We start from the raw sequence: 8,134 nt of genomic DNA on the forward strand, positions 1-8,134 counted from the left end.
TGTGTCAGGCACTTACGTAAAACCTACGTAAACCCCCGCGTACCCCTATCCTCGGTTGTGAAGGATTACTTACGTAAAACCTACGTAAACTTGTACGTGTTACTGTTCTCGGGATATGTAGAACACTTATGGTTACGAATAGTCTAGTGGTTATACAACATGGGAAGCCCCCACCTATAGAACGTACTATCGGCCCAGTAGAGCCACATGTTACCAACGAACTTACTATTACGCACTTACTTTCTGTGGACTCGCTCAACTAGTTGTTGATCCTCTGTTACATGCCTTGCAGGTCGTTAGATACATGGAGCTTGCACAGGGAGGAGCTGGTCGTTGTGGGCTTGGATCGTGACTGTTTGTTGAACACTTTATGACATTACATACTTATTTATATTGGGTTCTACTTATACGCTTCCGCTAAACAGTGATAACTTACTTATGTTTTGGAAACACCTTTCATATGGATTTGGTTTGGTTTAATTGCTATTACTTTAACTATATACATTGTTCTATATGATTGGTGGCTTGATCCTGGTCAGTCACGCTCCCAAGCGGTGATACTCCGCACGTGGATTTTGGGGGTGTGACAGATTGGTATCAGAGCCATTGGTTATAGAGAACTTGGTTTTAATATGGGAAAACGTTTTTATTAAAACCAGACTATAACCAGTACAGTGCTCAACGATCCACAACGACGCTTCGCTCCACGTGCAAGACTCAACATCCTAGGTAATAAGGTTTATGTTTATTGCCTACATGCTAGAATTGCATAGAACCTTGCTCGTAGTATGCTTAGATTTCATTGCTCACTACTTGTTATTGCTTGAGAACACCTATGTGCTTACACTCTTCTGTCATCGCACTATTCGCGAACCTTTCTCACCTATGTTGCCTTTGATGTGAATATCAATGGCCGGACGTATTAACATGACTCAAGCCCAGTTGACGGCTCTTATCAATGAACAAGTTGATGCGGCACTTGCAGCTACTCAAGCAGGTAGTATACCCTGCAGTTTAGACTCACACTAGGATCTTTAGATCCTACATTAACTCTTGTGTTTAACCTTGTCCTATTCGTACACAATAGGTCAACACGCTCAGCAGCCCGTCTGCACTTTCAAGAACTTTATGGATTGTCGTCCTAGCACATTTAGTGGCACTGAAGGAGCGGTTGGACTCCTCCACTGGTTTGAAAAGCTCGAGTATGTGTTCGAGATGTGTGAATGCCCTGAGGCTCGCAGGGTGAAATACGCCACTGGCACACTTGAAGGGATTGCGCTAACTTGGTGGAACGCGCAAGTGCAAATTTTAGGGTTGGTAGCTGCTAACGCCACCCCTTGGAATGATTTCAAGGAACTAATCAAAAGGGAATACTGCACTCGGGAAGACATTCATAAGCTGGAAGATGAACTTTATCATTTGAAAATGACTGGGTCAGAAATTGAAGCTTATACCAAAAGGTCAAATGAGTTGGCCGTATTGTGCCCAACTATGGTGGACCCTCCAATCAAGCGCATTGAGTTGTACCTCAAGGGATTAGCGCCAGAGATACAGAGCCATGTGACATCGGCTAATCTTGACAACATTCAGGCTATTCAACGCCTCGCTCATCGCATCACAGATCAGACAGTGGATCAGAATAGGCTGCCTAAACGTATCAGCGCTACTGCTACCGCTACTATTTCTGCTACACTTGCTACTCCCAGTGACAACAAGAGAAAATGGGATGGGGATTCCAGCAAGGGATCAGCTTCAGTTCAGTCACAGGTTCAGCAGCGAAAGACTGACAGTTATCAGAGTCCCAGTCAGCACTCTTCAGGTAGCCACAGGCAGGGCGGATATCGAGGGAACCTTCCAAAGTGCAACAACTGCAACAGACACCACAATGGCCAGTGTAACAAGGGTCGCTGTCAAAGATGCCTCAAGATGGGCCATGAGGCCAAGGATTGTAGAAGCCCTCGGCCTGCGAACCAGAATCAGCAGCAGCCACCAGCACAGCAGAATCAGCAGCATGGCAACAAAGGATGTTTTCATTGCGGCGCAGAAGGGCACTTCAAAAGGCACTGTCCTCAGCTAAACAGGAACCAGAACAACAACAACAACAATAACAACAATCAGGGAAATGGCAACAACAACAACGGTGGGAACAACAACGGCAATGAAGCAAGGGGTCGTGCGTTTGTGTTGGGGCAGGGTGATGCCAGAAATGATCCCAACGTAGTTATGGGTAAGTTTCTCCTCAACGATATTTATGTTACTGTTTTGTTTGATTCGGGTGCGGATACGAGTTATATGTCTTTGAAAATGAGTAAATTGTTAAAACGTACACCAACACCCCTAAACACCAAACATGTCGTAGAACTAGCAAATGATAAGAGTGTAGAAGCCACGCATGTAGTCAAGGGTTGTAACATCGTTCTATCGGGTCAGACCTTCTCGATTGATCTTATTCCAATAGTTCTGGGTAGTTTCGACATCGTCATCGGCATGGATTGGTTATCCAAGCAGCAGGCGGAGATCCTATGCAAGGAGAAGGTCATTCGTATTCCTCGTACGGGAAAGGAACCTCTCGAAGTTCAAGGCGACAAGAGTGGTGCTGTGGTTGGCATCATCTCTTTCTTGAAGGCTCAGAAATGTTTAAGAAAGGATCATACGGCTATCTTGGCACTAGTTACTGATGCAGCGACGAAAGAGAAAAGAATAGAGGATATTCCAGTTGTACGTGATTTTCCTCAAGTGTTTCCTGAAGATTTACCTGGTCTGCCGCCTCATCGCTAGGTCGAGTTTCAAGTCGAGCTAGCTCCAGGAGCAGCACCTATAGCTCGCGCACCGTATCGTTTGGCTCCAACGGAATTGGAAGAACTGTCTAAGCAACTACAAGAGCTCTTGGATAAGGGCTTTATTCGTCCAAGCTCTTCGCCTTGGGGAGCTCCAGTATTATTTGTGAAAAAGAAGGATGGCACTTTCAAAATGTGCATAGATTACCGCGAACTGAACGTGGTCACAGTGAAGAACCGCTATCCTCTTCCTCGTATTGACGACTTATTCGACCAGTTGCAAGGGTCGAGTTACTACTCCAAGATTGATCTAAGGTCCGGTTATCATCAGCTGAGAGTCCGGGATGAGGACGTCTCCAAGACAGCATTCAGAACTCGCTACGGTCACTACGAGTTTCTAGTCATGCCTTTCGGGCTTACGAACGCGCCTGCAGTTTTCATGGATCTTATGAACAGGGTGTGCAAACCCTATCTAGACAAGTTCGTCATCGTTTTCATTGACGACATTCTGATCTACTCCAAGAGTCAGGAGGAACACGAGCAGCACTTACGTCTTATCTTGGAACTTCTTCGAAAGGAACAGCTGTACGCCAAGTTTTCAAAATGCGACTTCTGGCTTCGTGAAGTCCACTTCTTAGGCCACGTGGTGAACAGGGATGGGATTCATGTCGATCCATCCAAGGTAGATTCGATCAGGAACTGGCCTGCACTGCGTACACCGATAGAAATACGCCAATTCTTGGGTTTGGCGGGTTACTACAGGCGATTCATCAAAGACTTTTCGAAGATCGCACAGCCGCTTACAATGTTAACACAGAAAGGTGTTACCTATCGTTGGGGTAATACACAAGAAACGACTTTTCAATACCTGAAGGATAGACTATGCAGCGCACCTATTCTCTCATTGCCAGAGGGCACGGATGATTTTGTGGTCTATTGTGACGCATCGATACAGGGGCTTGGTTGTGTATTGATGCAGCGGGATAAAGTTATTGCCTACGCCTCTCGTCAACTCAAGGTTCATGAACGGAACTACACGACGCACGATTTAGAGCTGGGAGCTGTTGTTTTCACGCTTAAGATATGGCGACACTACCTGTACGGTACCAAGTGCACTATTTACACCGATCACAGGAGTCTCGAGCATATCTTCAAGCAGAAGGAATTGAATATGCGTCAACGACGATGGGTCGAGTTACTTAATGATTACGAATGCGCCATCAAGTACCATCCAGGCAAAGCCAATGTTGTGGCTGACGCTCTCAGTCGAAAAGACACCTTACCTAGGCGTGTACGAGCTTTACAGCTCACCATTCAGTCTGATCTTCCTGCACAAATACGAGATGCTCAGGTGGAAGCATTGAAACCAGAAAACGTAAAGGCTGAAGCTTTGCGTGGCTCAAGGCAACGATTAGAACAGAAGGAAGACGGTGTCTACTATGTAACAGGACGCATTTGGGTCCCACTATATGGCGGTTTACGAGAACTTGTAATGGATGAAGCTCACAAGTCTCGCTACTCGGTACATCCAGGTTCGGATAAAATGTACCACGACATCAGGACAACTTATTGGTGGCCTAGCATGAAAGCCCTCATCGCAACGTACGTCGGCAAATGTTTGACTTGTGCGAGAGTCAAAACAGAGTACCAAAAACCCTCAGGCCTACTGCAACAACCCAGGATACCGCAGTGGAAATGGGAATAAATTTCCATGGATTTTGTTACCGGTCTGCCTAGGTCTCAGCGTGGGAATGATACTATATGGGTGATCGTGGATCGACTAACCAAGTCTGCACACTTCCTGGCTATTAAGGAAACGGATAAGTTTTCCACCCTCGCAGACGTCTATCTTAAAGAAGTTGTTTCGAGGCACGGGGTGCCCACCTCCACTATTTCGGATCGAGATGCACGATTCACCTCAGAACTTTGGCAAGCGATGCACAAAGCGTTTGGCTCTCGTTTAGGCATGAGTACAGCTTATCACCCTCAGACGGATGGGCAGTCTGAGCGCACGATTCAAACTCTTGAAGACATGCTTCGAGCGTGTGTTATCGATTTCGGCAACAGCTGGGAAAAACACCTCCCTTGAGTGGAGTTTTCGTACAATAACAGTTACCACACCAGCATACAAGCCGCTCCATTCGAGGCATTGTACGGACGTAAATGCCGGTCACCTCTCTGTTGGGCAGAGGTGGGGGATAGTCAGATTATAGGTCCAGAAATGGTGGTTGACGCTACAGAACGAATAGCACAGATACGACAACGCATGGTGGCAGCACGCGACCGTCAGAAAGCCTACGCGGATAAGCGTAGGAAACCGTTGGAATTTCAGGTCGGGGACCGGGTTTTATTAAAAGTCTCACCCTGGAAGGGTGTGGTTCGTTTTGGCAAACGGGGCAAACTAAATCCGCGGTATGTCGGACCGTTCGAGATCATTGAGAAAATAGGCAAAGTGGCCTACAGACTAAACTTACCAACTGAACTCGGTACAGTTCACAATGTTTTCCACGTGTCGAATCTGAAGAAGTGTCTGTCAGATGAGACCCTCATAGTTCCTTTTAAGGAACTCACTATCGACGAGCGGTTGCAGTTCGTCGAGGAGCCAGTTGAAATCACGGACCGGGATGTTAAGGTCCTCAAAAGCAAGAGAATCCCTCTTGTTCGAGTTCGTTGGAACTCCCGACGTGGCCCAGAGTACACCTGGGAATGCGAAGACCAAATGAAAGAAAAGTACCCCCAGTTATTCGGAAACAATGCAACCACTACTGAGACTGAAGCTACTACTGCAGAATTTCGGGACGAAATTCCAAATTAACGGGGGGATGATGTGACACCCCAAGAAAACCAGTAAACGATACAACTTACCTAGCTTCCTCAGTAACCGCATGCTAAATTTCGGGACGGAATTTCTTTTAAGTTGGGGATAATGTGACAACTCGAATTTCCAAGATTCCTATTTCGTATTTATTGCACGTTCACTTATTGTTTAGTTGTTTATTTGCACAATTGATTGCTATGGAATTGTATATGTCTTGATTCAATAAAGTGTTTTGTGATTGTGCATGGTTATGTGTTACTTGTGAAAGATTTGACAAATAATGGAATATGGTGATGAAACTGTAATAAATAATACTTAAGGGTGTTTAGGGTTAATAGTGAAACTTTAACAACTCATAACCCTAATCTCCTTCCCTAATCATTCACTAATCATCACACAAGAATCAAAACACGTACCCTCATATTCTCTAATCCTCTCTACAACCATCTTCTCATCATTTTTGGATTCACAAGTTCTTTTGCATCAAGTTTGATTACCAATCCATCTAGAATCAAATCAAGGTAATTGTTTAATCATTGTTTGTGATTAATTGTTGATTGATTGATGGATGTAAACCCTAGTTCTTCACAATACTAGTTCTATAGTTATTGATTGAATCCTGATAATTGTGTTATGATGATGATTAGTCATGAAATCGTTTGTTTGATGACAAGATATGCTTGATATGATGAAGTTGTTAATTGTTAAATTGATTCCTGTTATGCAATGTACGAATTAGGGTTCCAGATCGTATGAACAAGAGAATGTAACTGTTACAATTGTGAATGAATGTAATTGTCTGAGTTTCATGCACTATAGTCTGAATTTTTGGAACTAGTTATGTGATCCGAACTTTTATTATATTACATAGAGTCCGAGGATGTTATGATGTTATGTAAACATTGATGTCCGAGGTTGTATTGTTAAAGCATGTCCGACCTTTTAACATGTTGTGATGTTTGAGTTTTTTTACATAACATATCATATCCGAGTTTTATAGGATGAAATGGTCCGAATTTTATAACCCAAGCATGTTGTCCGAAGTTTGATAAGTGTGTAAGGGGTCCGAGTTTTTACCCCTTACCCTTGTCCGACCTTCAACACCTAATAAAGGTCCGAGCTTCCTCACAACACATGTATGTCCGAGTTTTAATGGGCAGCCCCTAGTCCGAGTTTTAAGCAAGGGAAACCCCCCCCCCCCCCAGCCTCTGTCCGAGTTTGTTGAGGAGCCACCCTTAGTCCGACTTTGTTTGGGCTCAAAGTGGTCCGAGTTTGAGGAGGGGGCTGCCCCCCCCCCCTCATGTCCGACTTTTATATTTGTAGCATAGGTCCGACTTTCTGGTTCAAGCAAGGTGGTCCGATTTTTGTGTATGGTTGTGATCCGAATTTCATAAGGATGGTGATTGTCCGAGTGTTAACTAGGAAGCTTTGCCTGAATGTTTGATGGTATAATGAAATAGCCCGATTGTTTGTTATACACATGATTTGATTATTGGTTAAGTTATTAACCTTATTAACTCTCTTAGTTAGTAAACTATGTTAGAGTGTAATCCAGTTAAACACGTTAACCCCGTTATGACTGTAAAGATGTTAGTTCAGCTAGACATGTAACATTGCTATTATGCGAATCCTGTTAAGTGTGTTAACTTAGTGAAGCATGTTAACTGCCTGTTCTTCCTATCAAGCATGAAATGTATGAAGATGATTAACTGGTTGTAATGCATGATGTTAACCGTTACACACGCTTTGTGATGAACTTTGCTTGCAAAACCATACAAACACGAACTGACTGTGAGCACATGCATACTCTAGGCTTTGATTGATTACTTGTGAGTGCATAACCTAGCATACCGAGCAAACCAAGGTGAGTTCACAATCTTACTAAGGCATGGGATTCCCAGGGCACGAGAATTGGGATTGAAGGAATGAGATTGAATAGAATCGTACTTACTCTATTACTAGACTACCATACCATCGTCCTCGGTTGTGCAGGACACATACGTAAAACCTACGTATACTTATGCTACTCGCTATCCTCAGTTGTGAAGGATACTCGCTATCCTCGGTTGTGAAGGATACTCACGTAAAACCTACGTGAAATTATACTCACTACTGCGTCGGTTGTGTCAGGCACTTACGTAAAACCTACGTAAACCCCCGCGTACCCCTATCCTCGGTTGTGAAGGATTACTTACGTAAAACCTACGTAAACTTGTACGTGTTACTGTTCTCGGGATATGTAGAACACTTATGGTTACGAATAGTCTAGTGGTTATACAATATGGGAAGCCCCCATCTATAGAACGTACTATCGGCCCAGTAGAGCCACATGTTACCAACGAACTTACTATTACGCACTTACTTTCTGTGGACTCGCTCAACTAGTTGTTGATCCTCTGTTACATGCCTTGCAGGTCGTTAGATACATGGAGCTTGCACAGGGAGGAGCTGGTCGTTGTGGGCTTGGATCGTGACTGTTTGTTGAACACTTTATGACATTACATACTTATTTATATTGGGTTCTACTTATATGCTTCCG

Source organism: Helianthus annuus, chromosome 5, assembly GCF_002127325.2.
Source record: "Helianthus annuus cultivar XRQ/B chromosome 5, HanXRQr2.0-SUNRISE, whole genome shotgun sequence".
Lineage (NCBI taxonomy): Eukaryota > Viridiplantae > Streptophyta > Magnoliopsida > Asterales > Asteraceae > Helianthus > Helianthus annuus.